Below are 26,451 nucleotides of genomic sequence, written 5' to 3'. Positions count from 1 at the left end.
TTGTATTGTGTCGCAATAAACTTGCAGCACACACAAATATTAGATTTTTGAATCTACATACATTTAAAACAAAGCTAAAGTCGTAAATTGGCAACCACTCTTTGAAGTTATCGGTCTGTGTAAGACACTTTTAACCCCCCAGTTGCAATGTGCATATTAGAGGAAGGGTTTATTCCTTTTGTATGTATTCACTCGTGCATTTACTGGTGCATGTATATCACGACAGAGAACCTTCCAATAATTCATTAACACCTTGAAAGTCAGCAGCTATTCCAAGTGGTAGATTCAATGAGAGCAAATGTTGAAACAACTTATTTAAGTTCCAGAAAACTATTTCAGATCAGACGCGTTGGAAGTGGGTATTTGGTCAGTTCTGTGAGGGATGTGATGAACACACATGTCAATGATTAATTCTAAATAAACAAGACAAAAGTTATACATTTTCAATTGAAACATCTGATTTCTTTCACATTTGCTACACTCAGTGATGATGGTTAGAGATGACAAACCAAAAGACTGTAGAGGAAACTTACAAGTCTGCAACGTCTGGAAACATATTAACACATCTCAGGATAATTAACTATTATTATTCTAACCTGTGCACAGCAATGGTACTTCTACTAGAAAAATAAGTTTGCAGGGCTTTATACATGGCCTCACCTTGTCCAGTTTTCCCTCCCTGCTCACACCATTACCAGTCAACAATCGAGATGGCCAAGGGTGCAGTGGAAGCTGTGTTAATTCCAGTTTCTTGTCCTCTGGTTCCCTTTAACAGAATAACATGTAAGAGTGCGTGTACATTTCTCTTCCATTTTCATCAGTACAGTAAATAATTGTCTTTTCATTAATTTATTTTCTTAAATATATAAACGATACAGCTACCCATTAGTGTGGTTTCAATGTTAATTTGCACATATAGTCCCATGAAAATTCAAATCAAAATGCTGAATTTTGAAATGCAATAGACTTTGTCTTCTTGTATATCAATGCAAAAGTCATAATGTACAATTTCTGACGCTGTAAAACATTTCACATCATAATGACATATAATTTATATTTTCATTGAAAATGGACTGATGAAGGTTTACCCAGAGTGGATAACAAACCACGACTTTTGGTACATTGTATTTGGTACGAAATGTTAGCTTGCTATTTCGCTGTTTCACTGAATCATTTAGAGACCTGCAAAACATTTCATACAGTATTTGGAAACATCTCTTTACATTTTAGACACAATAGAATGAAGTACTTCATTTAACTTGTTTACTCCCATAATTTTATGTTTAACACTCTGACTGCCAACGGCCACATCAGAGCGTGATGCTGCTTGCCCGCCACTGTGGTGGTGAAAACCCATCGATGCACATTTTGCATTCAGTGTGTTATGAAAGAAACATTACTATTCTCTCCAGATGAATTTCAGTGAAATTTTTATTGTTTGTCAGGGTGAGGTGAGGAGTGCACACCGAAGCAAAGTACAAATCGCTCATCACACAGCAGTTACCACTCCGTTTTCAGTATCTGATTAACATAATCATAACGAGGTGGAAATGTTCTGATGGAACCAAAATATCATGTTTGGCAGTAAGTGAAAGCTAGAAAAACTCTCATTACTGATTGCTCATCTTTTCTATAATATACAAAATCCCTCACTGAAAATTACTGTAACAGATGCTCCAGTGCAGGAAGTGACAATGCCTAGCTGTCAAGGTACAGCTGTGCTGGAGTAATACCAGATCCCTTCAAACATTCAAGTTCACATTCTCTACATCGTTGGGGAATATCCAGCTTAAATAATATTGTTGCATGGAAATAGCACACACTTCCAGTTTGTACATAATTCAAACCAGAGAAGCAACAATCAAATTCTTTCATTGTCTGTTGCAGTAGTGAAACTTTTCACTTTTTAATGAGCAGTAGGTCCTCTGTCTCTGTTTTCTGTAGTGCTTTAATGATTCTAAGAAAATATGTATTTTCTTTTTACTGTATTGCTACTCAAACAAAAGGTTTTAACACAAACTTTTAATTTGTTTGATGGAAAATGAATACAGGCTGCTTCATCAAATCTTGATTGTATTTTGTTCACATTAAGGTCTGTCCTAGAAAAATTAGTAGCTTCAAGATTTTATTTTCGAGTTAATCCCTCTCTTTCAATTTTACATATCTTATGTCCATAAAAACAAATATATACATACACTCGCCCACATACACATATCCATCCGCACATACACAGACACAAGCAGGCATTTGTAAAGGCAAAGAGTTTGGACAGAGATCTCTGCATATGTGTGTGTGTGTGTGTGTGCGTGCGAGTGTATACCTGTCCTTTTTTGTGTATACCTGTCCTTTTTTCCCCATAAGGTAAGTCTTTCCGCTCCCGGGATTGGAATGACTCCTTACCCTCTCCCTTAAAACCCACATCCTTTCGTCTTTCCCTCTCCTTCCCTCTTTCCTGATGAAGCAACGGTTGATTGCGAAAGCTTGAATTTTGTGTGTGTGTTTGTGTTTGTTTGTGTGTCTATCAACCTGCCAGCGCTTTCGTTTGGTAAGTCACATCATCTTTGTTTTTGTATATATATACTGTACTAATTTAAAATAATACCACCTAATTCCCCCTCACACCCTGTCATCAGCACTTGGTCCATGAAACTAATTTAATGTTTAAGTTGTGGAATATCCAATGACAGAAGACACAGAGGCAATGGCTAACATATTACAACAAACAGTAAAAAATTACAATACATTTAAAAGCAATGCGAGTGTACAGAAGCATTTTAATACTTTTTGGAGTGAATGTTTGATTAGTATCTAGGCTGGTGTTAAATTTTGCTACAAATTTGCAAGACACATTACTAAGCACCTGCTGAATTGGTCTCAGCTGTGCTGTGTGCTTCCACAGCGTAGCACTGAATTCTTTACTCAGTATTTAGGTGAATATCCTATGAAGAAACAGACTTCAGAGTGAGAAATGTCACCCAAAGGTAAAACCAAAAAGCGTACCCTCAGAGAATAATTTGAACTCTGAGAAAGTGGAACCACAGCATAGTTGAAACCTAAGTTCAGAATTCAAACAGTATGTGTGAAACAAATACCGTATTACTCTGTTCTTGCTAGATCAATACAAACTGTTTTTGTATGTTATTCAGTGAGCAGTTCTGCTGAGGAGTTAAAAGGGGGGGGGAGGGGCGGTTAGGAGTAGTTTACGTTGGAGAACATATATTACACTTATGAAACAGTGTAGCGCTTATTTCGTGCAAGCCCACACTGGGACAAGCAAACAACGGGTTTGAATGTCAGTTATTGCATACAGTTCCTGGTTGACAACAGACACTACAAATTATGGCAGAAGACTATTTCCCTGAGGTGCTTGGGTCAGCACATAGGATACTAACATATCACACAGCAACAGCCATAATTCTTTGTAGTCCCTAAATTAATCTCATCTATAATGTGCAGGGACGAGATTGGAAGAATTTACAAGTTAAAATTCATCCATTTCACGTGCAAATAGTAACGAAGTAACTCACAAGAGCATAGTTGATTCGATTAAAGAAGTCACCCCCACAAGTAATAGACTAATGACAATGTGCATACAGGGTGCAAACAAAAAATATACACTAATTAATGTACATGAAACCACAAACATTGAAAATAAGAGATCTGCAGAAGGTAAAGCAGTTTTAGTGTAAATTGGAGAAGATTATAGGAATAGTCCCCAAAGAAGACACAAAGATGAAACTTCCTGCCAGATTAAAACTACGTGCCGGACCGAGACTCGAACTCGGGACCTTTGCCTTTCGCAGGCAAGTGCTCTGCGAATTGAGCTACCCAAGTTCGACTCACACCTGTCCTCACAGCTTTACTCGCAGGAGAGCTTCTGTAAAGTTTGGAAGGTAGGAGACGAGGTACTGGCAGAAGTAAAGCTGTGAGTACCGGGCGTGAGTCGTGCTTGGGTAGCTCAGTTGGTAGAGCACTTGCCCGCGAAAGGCAAAGGTCCCGAGTTCGAGTCTCGGTCCGGCACACAGTTTTAATCTGCCAGGAAGTTTCATATCAGCGCACACTCCGCTGCAGAGTGAAAATCTCATTCTGAAGACACAAACATATTACTAGGCGACTTCAGTGCCCAGATTGGCAGAGAAAAGGAATACCAAAAGACTGCAGGCAATTTCCTGGCCCATAAATTCGTCAACAACAATGGCATGAGACTCATTAAACATTGCCAACAGAAGAATCCGAAAATAATATCCACCTCCCTGAGGAAACATCCTCGAAAACCGAACACTCGGATTTGATTTGATTTGATTTATTTCGTGTTCCATAGGTCCAACTGTGTTGGGTTCACAAGGACGTGGAACGAGTCAGTTTTTCACAAGTACAGTATGATAATCTTATAGCATATACAGACATTTGAGTACATGATTATATGAAAATTTATACAGTGAATTCTTTGAGCAGCAATACAGTAAAAAGAAAATACATTAAAGTACTACAGAAAACAGATACAGAGCTCAAGTTAAATAACATTCTTAGTGGCATTATGTCGACTTGTATTATATAATAGTAAAATTTTACAATTTATTTAGTTAAAAATTTATCTAGACTGTAAAAAGCTTTTTCTAGCAGAAATATTTTTAGTGCTTTCTTAAACTTACTCTTGTTATGAATCGTGATAATTACTGTTTGGTTGAAAATCTCTATATTTTTACAAAGAAAACACATGAGAGAAAAAATATATTTGCATGTAGTTGTGTATATTTAAATTTCCTAAAGCTGTCTCTACACGAGTCTCTTGGGCGCAATCCACATATAATTCTTAAAGCTCGCTTCTGTGCAATGAACACTTTCCTTGCTAACAGCTGGTTGCCCCAAAAAATAACGCAATATTCAATGAGTGAGTGAAAATAGCCATAGTATGCCACCTTTGCAGTTTTAGGTTCAACACATGTAGTGACAATCCATAGCAGAGCTGAGCCTTTTAGAGAGATCTATAATATGTGAAGACCAGTTCATTTTCTTGCCAATGTGCACTCCAAGAAATTTCGTTGTCTCCATTCTTTCTATTGGCTGATTACCACATGTCACTCTTATCTCTCTCACTTTTTCTGTTCTTATGCAGAATTGAATAAAGCTGGTCTTACTGGAATTTAATGAGAGACCATTCACCTTGAACCATTTAACCACATCTGAGAGTATGTGATTAATGAGTTCCTCAAGATTACTGTATGTTCTACTGCCCATAAAAATTGTGGTATCGTCAGTAAATAATGTAAATTTACACGGCAGACTTGTACGTGATGGTAGATCATTTATAAAAATCAGGAATAATAGTGGCAAAAGAGCTGAGCCCTGAGGCACTCCGCATGTAATGGAACTCCACTCAGAATGTGAGGAAACGTCACATACTCCACCCGAGCTATTCGAGACAACTTTTTGTTTCCTGTCTCGGAGGTATTACTGTAGCCAATTGGCTGCAACACCACTTATTCCTACTAATTTTGCTTTTTGCAAGAGAATCTGGTGATCAACAAGGTCAAACTCTTTGGACAAATCACAGAAGACACCAAGTGCAAGTATTTTTCCATTAAGGGTTTCTAGGACTTCATTTACAAGTGCAAAGACTGCGCCATTTTGAGAGCCAAATTGGCTCTTGCTGAGAACTCCATTCTTCATGAGATGATCAGTAATTCTTACATGTATTAGCTTTTCTAGAATTTTGTAGAAGTCTGTCAGCAAAGAGATAGGTCGATAATTAGTTAGTTCAGCTTTATCGCCCTTTTGGTACAGGGGCTTCACAATGGCTTACTTAAGTCTACTGGGAACAACACCTTTCTGAAGGGAAGCATTGAAAATATAACAGAGAATGTCCCTTATCCACACAGAAGAATATTTCAATAAAATACTAGATATATTGTCAACCACTGCAGAGTTCTTACTTTTTAGAGACATGACCATTTTTTGAATTTCTTCTACAGTGACAGGATTACGGTGAATTTTTGAAATTGTGTTTCAGTATACTGCTTGACAAAGAGTTAAAGCCTCATAAACATTGGGCTTTCAACGAATCTGTTGAGTTACTGATAGGAAGTGTTTATTAATAATGTCAGCCACAGTTTTGGGTTATCTACTAGGGGTACCTTCATATCTGATTTTATTTACATCTTCTTTGCTTGTTGTATCTCTTCCTGTTTCTTTTTTTACAATGCTCGAAATTGTTTTTATTTTATTATTAGAATTATCTATTTGTTTCTCATGATATAGAGCTTTTGATTTCCAGAGATGTAGCTCTGCTGTAGAGTCTTTCAGATAATATCAGATCGACCACGTGGCCATCACACACCCTTCACTGAAGGAAATTCAGGACGTGCAAGTCCGAAGTGGAGCCGACATTCACTCTGACCACTATCTAGGGCGGATCAAAGTGTAATTTATTCTGAAAAGAATCCACCACAAAAAAACTTATCTTCAAAAATTCGACACCAAAAAGATCAAAGAAAGCAACATAAAAGAAGAATTGGAAAATGAAAAGCCAGGCAGTAGATAATCAAGAGAGCCAAAGAGGCAGTACCGTTGAAGAAGAATACAAAACACCTGTGGTGGGACTCGGCATCTGAAGAAGTACTGGAAAAACGAAAGAGTGCTTTCCAGAAATATAACCCTAAGAAGTCACTGGAGACTCAACAACATTATCTTCAGACCAGAAAGGAAGTCCCGAAAATTATCAGACAAACAAAGAGGACGCACACGAAGGACCAGTTGGACTCGATAGAAAAACACTTCCGAGGTCACAATACTCGAGACTTTTACAGGACGTTTGCAGGGAGGATTTGAGGATCCACCCCTCAGAACTTATGTTTCCGAAAACCAGACGGCAAACTCGCACCGACCAACCGAGATAATTGTAGAGAATTGGCTCGATATTTCTCAGAGGTAGTCAGTTGCCAGGAGCCCACATCGAGGTGGCCCAAAGAGATTCCCGCACAAGTAAACCCCGAGTCTTTATCACCTACTAAAGAAAAAATAAGTAGACACATCTTCTGACTCAAGAATAATAGGACATCTGGAGAAGATGGTACAGTTGCAGAACTAGTGAAGAGCACAGCCCCAAATACACTTGAGGAGCTCACACAAATCATCATAGATATCTGGAAAACGGAAAAGCTACCTGAAGAATGGAAATATGCACTCATCCATCCGTTACACAAGAAAGGTGACAGAAGAGATTTCAATAACCACGTAGGTATTTCTCTCCTTGAAGTCACCTACACAAGTCTATCCATGTGCCTTCTTCAAAGACCACAAAAACAGCTTGAAAACAAACCTGGTGACTATCAAGCCAGTTCCCGACCAGGGTGTTCTTGTGTCGAACAAATTTTTAATTCGAAGATGCTATCGAAACATGGAGCAACCCGAAGCTCTCCAATCACCTGTACGTTCGTCGACTTCGAGAAGGCGTACGATTCAGCTGATCGACAGACCCTCTGTAACATCTTGGAAGAACGAGGACTTGATCAAAAGACATTAAGACTCATCAAGGAAAGACATACTGATTTTACAGAAGAGAGGACCATTAGTAAGGGCTTGTGGCCACCCCGCTCTCCCGACTTGTCACCGTGTGACTTCTACCTCTGGTGGTTTCTAAAGGCTAGAGCCTACTGCAACAGTCCCAGAACACTTGACACATTAAAAAATGACATATGTGAAGAAATTTCGAACATTCTTCAAAGACTACTGAGAAGTGTTTTCCTTAACACACTTTGACGTGCACAACTTGCTCGGATGTTGGAGGAGAACGTTTTGAACACAGACTTTAAATTCCTTTCTAAAATATGTTTATTGTACTAATAAAATTAAATCTGTTACTTATACTGTTAATTACATAGTTAATAACGAAACTATATAATAAAAATGTAAGAAAGCGATGATGTACGTTGATTTTTTCCATTCGTATTCCTTCCAGCGTAGGGGCCAGTTTTATGTGTGCCACCCTGTATCTCAGATCTATTAAGGAAAATAAGAGTGATCCAGCGTTCTTACAGTTCTTTCTGAGATATGAAAGGACATACAGAAAAGTGCTGCAGGGACCAAACGAATCCAACATGATAAGACGCTACACAACTCAACCAATAAAAGGAAAGCAATTTGGAATGTAGCAAACCAAGAAATTTGTATCACAAAGCGAAATCAGAGGAACATAAAACTTCAGCTATATAGCAGCCAGACTGCAAGAGAAGCTAACAAAAATGCAACATACAGCAACAAATAATTACTTGCCATACACAGTGCCACTGGGGAGGAAGTCGGTACGATTGTACAGACATTTAAGAATAAAGTTTCCGCAGATGTTGATCACCTTCCAATGTGTCTACTAAGGAACTGCATTGTTGTTGTTGTGGTCTTCAGTCCTGAGACTGGTTTGATGCAGCTCTCCATGCTACTCTATCCTGTGCAAGCTTCTTCTTCTCCCAGTACCTACTGCAACCTACAACCTTCTGAATCTGCTTAGTGTTTTCATCTCTTGGTCTCCCCCTAGAAGCACAAAAACACCCTTAACAGACATCATAAATGAGTTCTCATCAGGTTGTCTCGCCGATTGCCTGACGTAAGCAAAAGTCCTTCCCATGCATAAAAAACGTGATACAGAAAACACAGGTGACAACAGACCAGTTTTATTGCTGTCTTACTTTTCAAAAAAATGATAGAAATTATTATGAAAAACAGACTTACGGGTTATTCTAATAAATGGTAACTTGGGTGCAAAGAACAATTTGGCTTGAGGTCTGGAGAGTGAACAGTAGAAGCTATAGCAAAATTTACAAAAGTAGTTTTAGCAGCTCAAGGTAAAGGAGAACAAGTAACAGATATTTTCCTAGACCTCAGTGAAGCATTTGACACGATTGATCATGAAATACTTCAAGGTAAAATTGAAACACTAGTGATTAATGAATGATTTGGTCTTACCTAGCAGACAGAGTACAGAGATATCCCAGATTTCAAGTGGCCCTAATTATATGGTGAAACATCCTTCAGATCACCAATATGTCAACAACAGAGTGTGTCAGGCCAAACACTGTTTCTCATTTCCATTATGACTTCCCACTGTTGGTCACACTAGGATAAATTGTGTTACTTGCTGCTGATAGCATTATAGTAATTACAGATAGGACACCAGAAATACTAAAAGTAAAAAACGAAAAGGACTTGAGTCGTTGGGTAACTGGTCAGATAACAATAAACTTCTACACAAATACGAAAGATAATATAACAAAACTTAAAGAATGTGGTGAAACCATAGACTGTGTAGCTGGCACATAATTCTTAGGTATCCATGTCGAACAACTATTAAAATGGTGTTAACATATCCGCATACTTGGACCAAGAATTAGCACAGCATTCAATGCCTTATGAATATTAACCACAGTGTGTAATGGCTCACGCCTAATAGTTTAGTGTTAAAAAGCTCGTTTATTCGTTTTCCGTGAAGCAGCCGTGTTGCCAGCACAGTGAGTTGAGATGCTCTCAGCTCTGCGGCGCTGCGTTTGCGGTGTGTTTACCAGGGCAGCATGCCGGTGTGCCATCTATCGGCGACGATCAGCAACAGTGCACTCGGGAGCATGACTCGTATTTCTTCACCTCATTTCCAATTTAGAACTTTGATAGGAAACTCTTAGAGGTAATAAACAATTGCTTGGTGTGTCTTAATGTTTAGTTATAGCTTTTTTACTAATAAAAATGCTGTACGTGCCCCTGTCTGTACAAGGTTTGTGGCGAGAATTTCTTACACCCAGGCATAAGTTTGGTAGTGTATTCTACATATTCGGTCAACTCCACTAACGTTTGGCAAGGATAATTTATTATTCGTCAATTTTTGACCGACGTGGTTTATGAAACCGCGTCAAACGTTGTAGCCGAAGCTTGGCATGCTGCACTTGGTAGGACAATGCAGATTTATTTGTGAATACGCGAAACATCTTGCTAATTGGATGAGGATGTGGAGCTGTGCGTAATTCCCGCAGTCCCCTGTCTTAATGCAGCAGCTGACAGTGCGCATTTCCACATTGCTGTGAGACCAACCTTCAGCTCCTGACCAGTTAACGTTGACCAGCGTACCTCGATACTAAAAGTCATAAGCGGTAATCGTAGTGCTTCCCAACTTACTTTTTCGCACAAATCGGAGGCTCAGTATACTCGCCTAGTGTTGTAAACACTACCGAGTAGGCCAGGTTATTTTCGCTCTCCTATTTATTTCGTTCCCCGCCCATATATTTTTTTCCTTTATTGATTCTCAATTCCCCCCCGAAGGGGGTGGGCTGGCAGCAGCTTAGTACGCTGCTCTACAGCCTACAGACTTTTATTTTAAAAAATGGAAGAAGAAAAGAAACAAGAAAAACAGGCGATAAAACGGTGACATAAAGTGTAAAATGCGGAAAGTTAAAACAGAAACCAAAAGGGGTTGGCAATGTTAATAAAAGACACAGGAATCAGACAAGTAACATAGTACATACGCAATTAAAAAAAAAAAAGAAACACGGCGACAGTCTGGTTTCTGTTCGCAATAGATAAAAAGCACACCCAGCGACAGTATGATGGCCGTTCGCAACACTTCCCAAAAAAAACACAACACGGAACACTCACTGTAAAACACTGCACGAAAAGGGCGGCACAAAGATGACACTCCCGAGCCAAAGGTAGATGGGAGGGGGGGACCTGGAGGAGGGGGAAGAACAAGGAAGGAGGAAGGAAAAAAACGAAAAGGGGTGGGGAACCAAGGAGGGAGAGGACTAATAAAGGGGGGGAGGGGCAGGGCAGACGCGAGAGGGAATGAGAGGAGGCAGAGGAGGGAAATGCAAAAGGACTCGGGGGAGAGAAGAAGGGGGCAGAGAGAAGGGAGATGGGGACGAAAGACGATGGAAGGGGGGGAGAGGGAGCCCGGGAAAAGGACGGAGGAAAGGAGGGGGAGTGAGGATCAGAGTTGATAGGAGGGATAAATGGAGGGAGAGAGGGCATCATCCAGGATGGGTAGTTGATAGGAGCCACCTTGGGAAAGGAGATGAAGGGTGTAGAGATGGAGGGTAGGGGGGACACAACAGTGAAGATGTGGCAGGGGGCGGGGATGGGAGAGGAGTGGAGCAACCAGGGGGTGAGGGGATCGAGGCGGCGGGAGGTGTAGAGGATGCGGATATGTTCGAGGAATAGGAGCAGATGGGGGAAAGGAATGATGTCATAGAGGATCCTCGTGGGGACGGGAGGCGTATACGGAAGGCGAGGCGGAGTGCATGACGCTCAAGGATCTGGAGGGACTTATAGAATTTGGGGGGGGGGGGGCAGATATCCAGGCAGGACTGGCATAACAGAGGATGGGACGGATTAAGGATTTGTAGGTGTGGAGGATGGTAGAGGCGGGCAACCCCCATGTCCGGCCAGAGAGGAGTTTGAGGAGTCGGAGGCGGTCCCGCCCATCCAGTCGATAGTCATTATCTTCAAATCCCACAAATGAAAGAACTCATCCTTAGGTTCAATGAGTTTTATTTGTTTGTTGCTTGTGCATAACTGTAGAGTTGCTCTATTTGAATCTGAAGCACATTTTGATGTGTAATTGATTTGGGAAACAGTTCTAACAATCAATATCCTTTAATTGGTCTTATGATAAGTTAATCTTCCGACTTTGGTACGTTGCGGGACCAGGTCTGGAGAAGACGACACGAGGTGTAATGGCGGAAAAGACACTTGGCCGGCTGCACGTAGTGAACCGGAGAGGCGCGAGAGGGCAGGAGTTGCCGGCCGCAGTACCAACTGCCGCAGACAGATGGCAGGTCGAGTCCCTGCCAGCAAAAGTATGGCCGTCATCACATCTGCACAGGTTAGAGCTGACTGCAGTTCGTGACATGTTCATTTAAAGTAGGAGATATTGGGTATTTTCGTCTTGAATGAACCAACAATGCTGTGCTTTTAGTTGTACTTTTGAAGGCAAGAAGAGAGGGATGCAGCATGAAGAATAACATGGCTGATGAACATCTGCAGAGCAAACTGGCAGAATAGAAAAGCAACTGCTTTTATGTAAAGTAAGTGCAATTTTCAAGCATTAATGTGGATTAGAAAATTTAAGATTCCGCACCGAGTATTGGTGGTTTCATTTGGGAAATTGTACAGCATGGAAATTGGGGAAGCAAACGAGACTCTTCCATTCTTTTGCTGCGTTTGCTCAAGAGATAGGATTACAGCTGAACAGGAGGAGAAAATTAGATCCCTTCAGGCTGATTTGGACAGAGCGAGGGGGGAACTGAAGAGGTTAAGGGGGGAGGAGGGTAAACAGCGGTGGGAAGTGGTAGCTGGGAACAGGGGCTTCAGAAAGAGGAGAGTGTCTGACAGTTTCCCAATTGGCACAACCGATAGATTTGCCTTGCTGCCACAGTTAAGTAAGGAAGAGGCTCCAGTAGAAGTAGATGTAGTTAGGATGCAACAGAATCTCACTAGGAAACTAACTGTTTCAAAAAAAGTAGAAAGTAAGAGGAAAGTTCTGTTGCTAGGTAGCAGCCTTGGAAGAGGTGTGGGCCAGCTTTTTCAGCAAAAATTAGGTGACAGGTACCAGGTCACAAACTTTTTCAAGCCAAGTGTAAATCTTAGCCAGGTGGTAGAGGATGTAGGTTCCTTACGCAAGGGATTCACAACGCAGGATCGTGTGATGATAGTGGGTGGAGTGGGAAACAGTGTCGATAGGGATCAGAGCTACAGTATCGAGTGTGACCTGGTGAAAACAGCCTCGGCAACGACCCGTACCAATGTTGGGCTGGTGCCTGCTTTTGTGCGGCACGATCGGCCCCAGTTGAAGCGCTCTGTCAGGAGGGTAAATATGGAGTCGGACCAGATGCGTAGGGCGGCCACTCTGTCAGACATCGGATTGGTTACTGTCGAGGCTATCGATAAGGGGGGATTTCTCGAGGCATGGCCTACACCTCAATAGGAAAGGGAAGGGTAAACTGGCAGGGTTGTTAGCGAAATCCATGAGGGGGGACACTAGTACTCACGGATGTACCTCTGTTTTAGACTAATATCAGTGTCCAATGAGAAGTTCTGGCAGGCAGGTGCAAAAGAGGTCCAAAACACACAAAATTCTCACAACAGTAAAGTAAATAATGATGTTACCATATTTAACCAAAATATTGGTAGGTTAAAGAAAAAAGTAGATTCTCACAAAAGTAAAGTAAACAGTAATGTTACCATTTTTCACCAAAATAACCCGGGATTGAAGAATAAAGTAGATGAGCTCCTGGTTTGTTGAGACAACATTCGATCTGATAATGTAGTAGTTATACAATGCCTGTCTGAGCATCACATTGTGTCTGATATGGAAAAGTTAAATATCAGTGGTTATAAACTAGCTGCACATATGAGTAGAGAGAACCAGGTGGGAGGAGGATTGGCCACATATGTCAAAAGTTATCACTGTGTAGAAAGCTTAGATACAAAAAAGTTTTGTCTAGAGCAACATATAGAAGCACGTGCCTGTCAACTTAAACTGAAGGAGGGCTCTTTTATAAATGTAACAGTATATAGGTCCCATTCAGGAAACTTTCATTTATTCCTGGAAAACTTGGATGCCTTGTCATGCTATCAATCAGGTACGGGAAAGTAAATTATTATTTGTGGGGACTTCAATGTTGATTCACTGAAAGAGTGTAATAGGAAGAATGACCTGGTAGTCTTGCTCGGTTCTTTCAATTTGACATCTGTCATTAATTTTTCCACTCGGGTAGTAAAGGACAGCAGCACATTGATAGATAACAATTTTATAGACCAAGATATGTTTAAAAACATAAATTATTGTCGTGTTGAGAATGGCCTTTCTGATCTTGATGCTCAGCTAGCTACAGTATATGACATAGCTCCATTCAGTAATTCAAAACTACCCTCCAAAGATGCATGTTCAATTAATGACTCAACAATTAGAAATTTCAGACAAAATCTTCAGCAGTTAGACTGGGATGAGGTGTACAAGGAACCCGATGCTAATTTAAAATATAACTTATTTCATGATACGCTTGTAAGAGGATATGAAAACTGTTTCCCCAAGTAAGTAGTTAAATGTAATTATAAGAAACCATGCAAAAAACCTTGGCTTACTAAAGGAATAAAAATATCTTGTAACCACAAAAGGGAACTGTATCTAACAACAAGAAAGAGTAATGACCCAGAAACAGCCTAATATTATAAAAACTACTGTGCTACATCAAGAAAGGTTATTGAAAAGTACAGAAGCATGTGCTTCATGTCTGAGATTAATACCTCTGATAACAAAATCAAAAAAATTTGGAATATTATTACAAGGGAGACAGGGCAACCAAGAGTACAGGATGATGGCATCACCATCAAAGAGAATGGAAACTTGATAAACAACAAGCTGGAAGCCGAAAACATTTTGAATATTCATTTTTTAAATGTTGTAGAGAAAAGAGGTCTTACCCACACCATTTGATACAATTGAAATTAAACCAACCTCTCCTTCTGAAATTAGGGAGATAATAAACTTTCTCAGGAACAAAAGCTCACATGGAATTGATGGCATTTCCAGCAGGATAATAAAAGCTCGTTCCCAAGAAATAAGTGGGATTCTTAGCCACATATGTAACAGCTCTCTGAAGCAGGGTATTTTCCCAGATAGACTGAAGTATCCGACTGCATAAAAAAAAGGGGGCTATGTCTGATGTCAACAACTACCGCCCAATCTCTCTTCTGACTGCCTTGTCCAAAATTCTTGAAAAAGTAATGTATTGTAGAGTAGTCTACCGTATCTTCCTTCTTCGTCGGCGTTGTCATTGTTACTGTGAGGCACCGTTACACCAAGTGGAAAGGCGCGCCGATCTTAGAGCACGAGATATGGTAACCTTAAGTCACTGACAACACACAACGGTCACGGTAGCACCTGATTCCAGAATAGCTGCAGTAGTTACGATCTACCAGCTACCCGCTCTTGACCAGGTCTCCAAAAATTAACTTGTAACGAGATTGGCGTAAAGATCATCCATAAAGGCTTCGAACAACGATGAGAAATGTTACAGTTTATGGAATAATAACATATACGACCAAACTGTCTTGTGTCTTCTGTTTTATTTAACGCAACTTTGTTCACAGTTTTATTTCGCATTCACCACTCATTCACACTCTGATGCCTGAACCCAAACTCCCGAGTTCCATGGAAACCCTTTGATGAACAGCGCTGGTTGCTAGACACCAACAGTCAATGATAATGATACAGTATTTTGTAATTGACTCTTCTAGTTAAGCCACCGCCTCCACGAATGTTTGTTGGGCGTAAGACAATTACACACTTCTCTTTCCGATCTGCAATTATTAAGAGGTCGCGTAAAAGTTGACGTTTTTGTCCTTTTCATAAATTGGAGCCCGCTCTCCGCGATATATTTTTTTAAAAAAAAGGTCTTAATACCGGCGTCCCTCGTGGGATGCGAATAGATTTATCCCAGAATTGACGGCCCTGTAGGTGTACTCAATTTAATGACCACACTTCGCTATCCGCAATTTCGTGTAACTAAATGCCCTTTTGTTACTCTGATTGTATACCGTAGTTATTTTAAACTCGTCCCTACATTTTTTCACTACGCAGAATTAGCACTTCTTTACTTGTTTATTTCTAAGAGTAAACCAAAAAAATGACGCCGTATCATCGGCTTCGTCGATATAGAGCAAAACAGCTCAATATGCCCAATTTTACCTCTTCTTATAGGATCGGCTACCTTACTCATTAATTTACTACATATTATTTCCAATTACACCAAACAGGTATCGCCGTTATATTTTAATTGTATTCAAAAGCATGTTATTATTATTATGACCGACCAAATCGTAACAAATCGCGTGGCGTGCGTTTTTAACGATAGCTTTACTCTCTCCCATCCACTATTCATGCAGTATATTATGTAATTATACAGACAGGACTGAAAGCTCGATCTCTCTACCGCAACCGATTGAGGCAAATACGCTATTCAAGTTCCATTACATCTATCTTGACCCGTACTGTTACAAGGGGGCATCGTGCATGCCGATACCTTCGGCCTCGTGCGGGCCGGTGTTGATATCTCGATCAGCGTCGGCAACCTACAACAGTTAGGTTTGTCATCGTTTTGGATCCGATAGGGCATATATCGGATGCACAGTGTAGGGTGATGTTGGCGATTGGTTTGTGCGTCAGTGGGCGAGCTCGTCGGTTTGCCTGCCGTGGACTGTCGGACGGCTCTGAAGGCAGCTGGTAATTTCCAGTCAACGTCGCTGAGACGCAGGGGCTTGCCGACGTTTGTCGCTTGTCGGTGTATGTTAGCTTGCCGTAGGTGGTCATGCCCTAGCTGGTAGCGTGTTTGGCCGCTTATGCTCCCACCTATGGTTGTGATCGTTGTTTCCCAGAGTAAGAATGAAAGGATTGTTCGAGTGTCTCGATTTCCTGTATAGTCATGAGGCATGTTTTTTGAATACTTCCTTGAGGGTTTCAAGGCGGTATTCATTGTGAAGGTTCACGGTGTGTGTGTAGCGTGGAGTGTTGCTAATGATTTGCAGCACTTTCTTCTGTATGATCTGCAGGTGGCGCAGTCGTGTAGGAGCTGCATATCCCCAGATGGGAGCTGTGTACGTCATCAGAGGTCTAATGTGTCACATATACGGACCTCGACACCCTCCTATTCAGTGTGCTTTCCCCTGTCGAGCATTGGGTAGAGTTTTTTGAGCCTCGCGTGTGCTCTATTGGCAACATATTCGATGTGGTCCCCCCGTGTAAGTTTCCTGTCCAGCCAGACACCGAGATATCTGACTTTCTCTTGGAAACGCATTGGGTGTGTATGTAGTGTTATCTGTCTACTGTGTTGATGTTTGCACAGTACTTTTGGTCCGCTCGTAAACACAACTGCTTCCCACTTGTCGACATTTACTTTAATACGCCACCATTCCACCCGAGGCTCGACAGTTCTGAGTGCCGTCTGTATTCGTGAATTAATGTTCGACAGTTTGTTCCAGTCAGCCACCACCACTGCCATCATCTACACAACCCCCTCCGCCGCCGCCGCCACTATCACGTGGTGTGCCGCATCACTCCCCCCTCAGTCCATCCCCCCACTCCTCACTCTCCCATCACCCTCACTTTTTGTCCCCCCATCCCCGGCTCCTCCCTCCCGCGCCCCTTCTGATCCCTCCCCTCCACTCCCTCCCTCTGCTCCTTCCGTTTCTGCGGCCCCCGCCAGGGTGGTCCCCTGGTGGGCTACAGCCCGTGCTCCACTCTCCCCTTCGCCCTCATCGTCATCTACGTCATCGTCATCGCCATCGCCTTCCCCCTTACCATATCCGGCGCCGACTCCAGCACCGGGACCTGCCACTCCACGCCACCTTCCAGTTGCTCCAGGCCCCACACCGCCTCTGCCGCCGTCAAACGCCCCAGTGCCACCCCTGTCTCCTCTGCACCTAAAAAGGCTCCGCCCTGTCCCCGTCCCGAGCCCATGGTGCCATGCGTGTCTCCCCACCTGTCCCTGCCCCCTCCTCCTCCTCCTCCTCCTCCTCTACCCCCTCCTCCTACCACTATCTCCTCTCCCATCCTGATCCCTCCCTTCTTGAGGCCCAGAACCTCACCCTATTCATTCAACAACATTTTCTTGGTGGCCCCATCTCCCGCCTCACTCCTCACCGTGACTCGGTCCTTATCTCCTCCTCCAGCTCTACCCTTCACACCGATATCCTTTCCCGCATCCCCGTCACCCGCTTTGGCCCTAATGCCTCACTCACCCCTGCCCCTTCCCCACCTCCCTCCCGCCGACCCTCACCGCCGTGATCACTCGGCTCCGTCCGACGATCACAGAGGAGATGTTCGCGGAGCTCGAGGCGCATCCCCATGTGGATGTGGGTGCACTTCGGCGCATTCACAAATCCGTTGGCCCCATCTGCCTTATGCGGGTTTTTTTCCAAACACGCCCCCTCCATAGGCCATCTCCTGAAGGAGGGTGCCCTCCTCTTTAACCAACATTACAAAGTTGGCCCCTCCCGTTCCCCTTCTCGATCCCTCTGCTGCCAGAGGTGCTTGTGGTATAATGCACAACCGACATCTGAGTGCCGCCATGCCCCCACCTGCCTGCACTGTAAGCAAGCACACTTCCTACGGCAGTGCCCTAACCTTCAGTCCCCTCCCTCCTGTAACACCTGTAACCTCCCTCATCCTACGTACTCCCAAAAATGTAAGGCCCGACCCCCTCCTGCCACTCCTGAACTCACAGTCTCTGTCTGCCCTCTGGACGCCCTCACCCCTCCTGGCAATTCCCTTCACCCCCCCCCCTACCTCTGAGGACATCATCAGATTCCTTACCATCGTCCTCCAAAACGTTCACCCTTTCCAGCACCCCCACACCCTCCAAGAGATATCCCTCGCCGCCTGTTCCGTCTTCCACCTAAAAATGTATGCCACCTACTCCCACAACCAGGCCCATTTCACCTTTTCCCGTCTCGACACCCTCGTTTAAATCCTTGTCATAGCGTGACAGCACCGTATCCTGTTCGACAACATCCGCTCCCTTCCTCCCAACAAGAACCTCTTCCTGCACACCCTTGTCACCCACCACGTGGATGCCTTCCTCCTAAATGAAACCTTCCTCCAACCCCACCACACCATCCACACTTCGCCCTACCTCCTTCAATGCTCCGATAATCCCCTCCCGATTGCGCGTGGCGGAGTTGCCATTGGTCACCACCGCCAGATCCCCGTTCGGCTCCAACCTCTCCTTCCCGACCTCACCGAACACCTGATCCTTAGTCTCTTCTTCCCCGGCCTTACCGTCTCCTGCGCCACCATCTATGTCCGCCCTAACGCCCCTATTCCTTTCGATTTCCTCTCCCACATTGACCGTACCTTCTCCTCCTACGTGATCGCCGCTGACCTCAACATCCATAGTCGTTCCACCGCCCAGTTACGGCGGTGGCATCGGTTCCTCTCCTCCCTCCAAGGCGACGTCATCCCCATTCCCCAGCACACCCGCCCCAAATCCAATCCTCCCCTAACCTCCTTGGCTGCATAGCGGTGGATGTCCTGGACCCCATTGGTAGTGACCATCTCCCTGACCTCCTCACCGTTTCAGACGGTCGTCGCCCCTGCCCCGACCCTCGTAATGACCCTCCCCCGAAGTACGTCAATGATTATTCCCATGCCGACTGTAATGTCTACCGGGATACCCTCTCCACCCAGGTCGATAGCCACCCTTTCACCTACCACCACCCTGACGACGTTACCGATGCTGCCTCCTTTCTCCAGCAGACCTTGTCTCAGGCCATGGAGGCCCACGTCCCTACTGTCCCCATCCACCCCCACAATCCTACCTTACCCCCACAGGCCGTCCTCCTCCTCCGTGAATCCCGCCATCTCTACCGTGCCTTCGGCCACACACGTGACCCGGACACACTACGCAGCCACCGGCAACTCCAGCGACACATCCGTAACCTTCTCGCGGCTAAGAAATGCCGGGACTGGCGACAGACATGCACCTGTTTAAATGCTACCCTTCCTATAAAGTCATCCAGGTTCTGGTCAGCCTTCCGTCGCCTTACCGGAACTAAACCCTCCCCCTACTATCCTCTTCTCCATGATGATCACACCTTCCCTGACACCCTTAGTAAGGCCAATCACCTTGCATCCTACCTCCCCAAAGTCTTTCTCATCCCCGATGATCCCCAGTTCGATTACTCCCTCTTCCCAGATGTCTGCGATCGAAGTGACACCTGTGTCCCTCCCCTTGCACCTGGTTTCTACTTGGACAACATTGCACACACGGATCTCAATACCCCTATCACTACACAGGATCTCATTGCTACACTCCGCACAAAATGCAACACCGCTCCTGGTCACGGTCGTGTCACCTTCCTCCACCTTCGTGAAGCTCCTGTCTCTTTTCTCTCCACCCTGGCCAGGCTCTACAATGTACTCCTTACTCCTGTCCACCAGTTACTACCGCGACCTGTGGAAAACCTCCTGTATCCTGATGTTCCTTAAACCTGACAAACCGCCGTCCGCCATCTCCTCCTACCGTCCCATCAGCCTTACCTCGGTCTTCAGCAAGGTCCTGGAATCTATCCTCACCCGACACATCCACCAGCATCTCCGCCAGTACCGCCTCCTTCCCTTTACCCAGTGTGGCTTTCGGCCGTCCTTTTCTTCCGATGACCTTCTCCTTCACCTCACTCGTCTCCTTTCCGAACAGCTTAATTCCCGTCCCTCCACAATCTTCCTCTCCCTGGACCTCGAACGTGCCTTTGACTGCGTATGGCATTCCAGTCTCCTCTTCAAGCTCCAAACCTTCACCCTTCCCATTAACTATGTCCGTCTGATCGGCTCCTTTCTCTCCCACTGTCCTTCCTATGTCACCATCCATAACACATATTCCTACACCTTTTCTCCCTCTGCCGGTGTGCCCCAAGGCTCCATCCTCTCCCCCCTACCGTACCTTTTGTATATGGCGGACATGCCGCAGCCAACACCCCCCTACACCTTCTCCAGTTTGCCGATGAAACTGCCTTCCTTGCCCTCGACCCCACACTGCAGTGTTTCAACACCTTCTCCAATCCCATCTTGACTGGTTCACCGCTTGGTCAACCCAGTGGTTGCTTAAGGCCAATCCCTCCAAATCCCAGGCGATCATTGTAGGCAAAACCACCCCTTCCTTCCGCCTCCTCAGTTTATATCTAACCATCTATGGCGGTCCTATCGCCCTCACCCCCACCTTTAAGTACCTTGGCGTCACCCTCGACCGTCGCCTCTCCTGGACCCCCCCGTCTCCGGACAATCCATGCCAAGGCACGCTCCTGATTCCGTCTCCTCAAGTTCCTCTCCGGCTATACGTGGCGTCTGGACCCCTCCACCATCCTCCACACCTATAAATCGCCCTATCCTCTGTTACGCCCACCCGGCCTGGATCTCCACCCTGACTACCTTTCACAAATCCCTTCAGATCCTTGAACACCATGCTCTCCGCCTTGCCTATCGCATCCGTCTCCCCTCCCTCACACGGATCCTGTACGACCTAATTCCGTTCCCCACCTCCTCCTTTTCCTCGAACGGATACAGATCCCCCACCCCTCGTCCCCCGGGCTTCCCCTCCCCCTTCCTCCCTTACTTCCTCCCCCCCATCTCCGCTGCCCTTGGCATCTCTGCTCTCCCCTCTCCCTCTCCAACCCCCCTCCACCTCTCTTGGCAGGTCCTCGGACTCGTACACGCTCAGTGGACATTCGCGCGCCGTAGATCATCTCGTTTGTGTGCCTTTGTGTTTGTGTTTAGTGTTCTTTCACCGTCACGCCACCACCGTTCACCTGTGCCGTCGCAGTCGTCTGTGTTTCGTGCGCCGTGTCAACAGGTTTTAGTGTTTTTTCTTGTCCAGCGTGAATGGCTTCGAGTATATTGTTTTCCGTGTCTACAGTTTTTGTCCGCCATTTTTATTGTATTATCTGTACCTCCTTTATGTCATATATTGTACCACTCACGGCTGAAGAGCAGCGTACTATGCTGCTGACAACCCACCTTTGTACAAGGTGTTTAAAATAACAATAAAGAAAAAAAGAATTCTTTGTTGCATGTTCCGTATGAAGCCACTGATCAGTTTTAGCAGTGCATTAGACGGTTGAGTGTACTTCTTTATTAGACACGGTAAATGTACAGCGGAAGTCAATGCATTATCAGCGCACAGTGGGCCGAAATTTGCCTTTACTCTACCTACACAGAGATTTATTCTCTGCAGCTCTCGCCTGCCATCTGTCGGCGACAATCCGTACTACTCGAGTCCGGCTTTTCTCCATAGCGGGCGGCTGCTGCTCTCTCGCGTCACTCCTCTACACTACGTGCAGCTGGCCGAGTTAGAATCACAGTCTTCTGCCTGGCTGGATTTCCAAAGCTGAGCTCAACGAACAGACTGGCGCCGTAGGCGAAAGAAAAAATTGTCATTTCAGTACAGGAGCGAGGGAAGACTAATCCCGAGCCAGTTGGTACGAAAGCTGATATTCTTGGCATTTCAGCGGAATTTTGCGTCATAATTCGATAGTTCCACTGGATGAGACGAAACGCGGGAAGAATTTTTGAGTGAATCCCCCTGCTTGGGCTGACAGCATCGTGCTGTTTACATACAGTCCACCGAAACCTGGAGAATAGTCGAAGTAAGGATCTAAAATAGGAAGTTTGAAAGTATGCTAGAAATTCGATACAAAAAAATAAACAAGATGCAACAAGGGAAAAAGACGCAATTTGCGGCTGTGATGGAGATGTGTTGCAAGAAGGATATGTATGTGTAGCCAAGCCGTGGTCGATAGATCGACCAAGAAAGTTCCTAGCTGTAGTTGAAAATACAGAAAATTATGAGTACATCTCTCCACGCTGTGTACTTCACCCGCAATCACTCAATCACATGGCGAAATTATTTGTAATGAACAATTCTGAGGCACGAATTAATGTATCCGAGCCCTCCAAAAATTATTAATTACGATCATCGCTGATGCCTAACGCAGCTAACACTTTTGTTTTTTTGTTACCATATCTAACGAGCACCTTACCACAAAACTTTATGGGTATGAAGTATATCATTTACATATAATCAAAAGATGTGGCCACTTATTGCAATTCTGTTAGAAAATTAAAAATAACTAAATGATATTCCTGCGATAATGTATGTTACTTCCAATATTTTCCTGCTAAACTTGTCAATGCGAAGTAAAATAAGCAGCGCTTGAATACTGCAGTGTTGCTCGGTGTCGCCAACAGATGTCAGCTCAAGACGCTGTTACAGAAGATATGGCTTTGCTTTTAGCATGGCCATCCAGGAACAAGGCCGCTACACTGTCTTTGGAGTCGCTCGTGATGTAAGTACTCGGGTCATAACAAACACAAGGCAACATGTGCTGTCGTGGTTGATTCGCATGTGTAGCCGTTATATGATTGTGAATTGAAATGTTAGTGTAATAGTGTTCATAGTACTTCAACACATAAACGTGCCACGTAGATGCTGTATGCCTACTTTCCACAATTTTCCGCCGTTTTACAATTTAAGTCACCATTTTATCACCTGTTTTTCTTGTTTCTTTTCTTCTTACGTTTTTAACGTCTGTAGGCTGCAGAGCAGCGTACGGGGGGGGGGGGGGGGGGGGGGGGGGAGGAGATCGAAATGCAGTAAAGGAAAAAAAAGAAGACTTTATGCATGCTTGTAGAGGCTATTAAACTGCTCGGGAAAGAGTCAGTGCATTCCATTTCCCTCGTGATGAAGATGCATGGAGAGAATGGATAAGAGCAGTTCACCGTGATAATTTCATCCCTTCAGATCACTCTGTGGTAAGTAGCAGATTTAGTAAATAAACCTATGAAATGGTTCTGTTTAGTCTGAGTGTTAATTGTAATTTATAAACATAACCTGTATTCATAGGCCAAACTTTTCTCATATTAACGTAACGTAATCCATTATTTTTAACAGATTTGTGAGCTGCATTTCCATGCACACGAAATAGAAAGAAGTACATCGTCATATGATGCTAAGACTGGAAGATTAATTACACGCCTCTTGATCGTCCACGTTTAAGGAAAGGTAAGTTGGTCGTTTACGGACTTAAGTTAGGTTATATAATTATTGGAAGAATCTCTTACACTCTTGGTTTATATGGTAAGGTACTGAGAATTAATATTTGTTTATAGGTGCAATACCAGCACTATTGCCAGAATGTCCTGATTATTTAACTACACCACAAGAAGGAAAATATCATTCTTTTCGTTGAAGGTATTATGTGATAAAATTAATAGTAGCGATTCGAATGAGTGGACCTGTGTCAAAAAGTTGAGTAGTGTGTATTTTCTTTTAATTAGTGAAATGCCAGTTTTGAGAGTTCTGTGGTATGTTACAATTAACGCAAGTCTCACTTTCACTGTCCATGTCAATGATTAAGAGCTTGGTCAAATAGGGAACATAAAGTTTCTAGTAACCGTAAGTACCAAAACACAGTTAGCTAATATTCTTAATATTGTCGAGTTAAAATTTAGCAACAGAGAAGATCAGGAACCTAATGAGAGTATTGATTTCATAACCACTATTTTGAATAATTTATCTGAAAACTTGCCAGATAAACATGAAATTATAAACTTATGGAAGAACAGATTCCATTGCTAAAATGCAAGAAGAAAATTGCAAGATATTCGTGGGATATTTTAGTTTTGTGGTCATTAGTTCATTCTATTTCTCCTCAGTGTTACAAGTTTTTAAGAAGCAGTGGTATAATAACTACGTCTAACCCTGCTACTCTGACTAGAATATGTGGTGGATTTGCTAGTAATACTGCTCTTGAACAAGTTCCTGCACATTTTCTGGGATATATAACTAGGACAGTGAGATTTTTAACTGAAGAAGACCGGGCAGTCTCCTCTCGGTGCATGAAATCCATTTAAAGTCACAAAGGGGGAAACATAGTTGGCCAGGCCTACAATAGTAGTGAATTTGCATCTGCAGCCTACGTATTCGTGGTGCGTGGTTTGGATACACAGTACACTGATGTAGCTCATATTTTGCCGGTCAAAGTTTTGCATGCCCCTGCTCTTTTCACCTTCCTTAAAGATATTGTATCGAAGTTAGAAAGCATGGAGTTTGAAGTTGTTGGTATTGTATCTCACAATAATACCATCAATAAGAAAGCTGTATCTTACTCCAGTGACCAACCGAACTTAAAATTAAGTACCGACACCCTTCTCCAGGTGCTGGAAGGAGGCCATTTTATTTTCTAATCGATAGTGTGCGCCCATCAAAATGCATAAGAAACAACTAGCTGAATCAGAAAGAAGAGATTATAGAGCTTCCGGATTTTAATTATGAGCTGGGTGATGGTTTTGCGTCTTTCAACAGCTTGAAATCTCTTCATTTGCTGGAAAAGGCAAATTTATTGACATTTGCAAACAAGCTATGTCTTAAATCACTGTATCCCTGAACCATAGAAAGGCAGAATGTAAAACTTGCTCTCCGTATTTTTGACCATACAACAGCTATTGCTCTCAGAGAATTAGGCTCTAAACACAATATTGAATACTGCAACTTTCATTGAGATCATTTGCAAGTGGTGGATGCAGTTAATGTAAAAACATTATTAAAAGGTCAAAGGTTATTAAATAGGATTCAACAGCCAATAACCAGGAATTCTAAGCACATACTGGAGTTCCTACATCAGTTTGCAAATTGGTTAATAAAGGAAAATTCTCGGGGTTTAATTGGTCTTAGCAGACAAACACATTTAGCTCTTTGGCATACCATTCTCACATTGGTGGATCTGCCTAGGTATTGGCTCAATGAGAAAAAGAGGCAATACATTCTAACAGGCAAGGTTCAAACTAATGACCTGGAAAGCAGGATTGGTAAATTTTATCAGATGAGTGGTGGTAATTACCATGTGTCAATTAGACAGATTTTTGAGACAGAAAGAAACTGAGGGTATGAAGCTATGTATCATTAATATTAAAGTCCCAAAAATGGGTGGTGTTGTAATTGCCAAGGATGACATTTTTTCTACTGAGACAGATATAAATGACCTCCCAGGAGTGACATATAATGAAGAGTTAAATGTAGTTGTGGAAGATGTTGATATACAGGAATTGGACGAGTATGTGTGGCCTGTACTCCACTACATAAGTGGTTACTGCTCATATGCAGTCATTAAGAAACTTAAATGTGATTATTTATTTTATTTATTTGCCTGTAGACAACTGTTGTGTTGTGTAGGCATCGTCAGATGGTTATACAAATGATTATACATAAGGTCAGTAGTTACATAGTTATACAGATTGTGGTACTAAAGATTACACAAAAGTTAACATATGGTATATGATTATACAAAAGGTCAGTGTGGTTGTATGACATAAATTACAGTTCCTTTGATCACAATCACATTTATAATAATAGAGAATCATATTTTTTCATCATGTAGGAATTCACTTATGTTATAGAATGCTTTCTCTTTCAACCATGTCTCTACTACCATTTTAAATCTATTCTCATGCAATTCCCTCATTCCATGTGATGTATTTTTGTAAAATGTTTTGCCAGCATGTAAAAAATTATTTTGGATTTAACTCAAACGTGTCCAAGGAATGTCTAATAAGTTCCTATGTCTGGTTTCATATGAGCGCACATCTGACCTGCTTTCCTACATGTGGGAATTCTCTTTGGCATGCATAAGTGCTTTAAGTATGTATAGACTGGGAACTGAAAGAATTTTGTGCTCAATGAAGCACTGTCCGCAAGAAGTTAAATTGCTCACACCAAAAATACATCTAATGGCTTTCTTCTGCCAGAGGAAAACATCTTTTGCCCCAGCAGAGTTTCCCCAAAGAAGTATTCCGTAATGCAGATGAGTATGAAAATAGGCATGGTATACCATAAGTATGCACTCCTTACTGACACAATGCTTCAGTTTCCT

General features: G+C 43.2%; 2 long non-coding RNA genes across 2 annotated transcripts in view; one reads left to right on the top strand and one right to left on the bottom strand.

The window, feature by feature from the left end:
- The window catches only part of LOC126426715 (uncharacterized), a 409,789-nt gene that overhangs the window by 130,789 nt on the left and 252,549 nt on the right, over positions 1-26,451 (bottom strand). The window lies entirely within an intron of this gene.
- Positions 23,216-23,766, top strand: LOC126426713 (uncharacterized). The gene is made up of 3 exons (XR_007576396.1): positions 23,216-23,335; positions 23,475-23,585; positions 23,693-23,766. It is a non-coding gene; the product is annotated as an uncharacterized LOC126426713 (long non-coding RNA).

The sequence above is a fragment of the Schistocerca serialis genome, chromosome 11 (assembly GCF_023864345.2).
Source record: "Schistocerca serialis cubense isolate TAMUIC-IGC-003099 chromosome 11, iqSchSeri2.2, whole genome shotgun sequence".
NCBI lineage: Eukaryota > Metazoa > Arthropoda > Insecta > Orthoptera > Acrididae > Schistocerca > Schistocerca serialis.
Note: the sequence above shows the minus strand (reverse complement) of the source record. Positions and strands in the feature narration are given on the sequence as shown.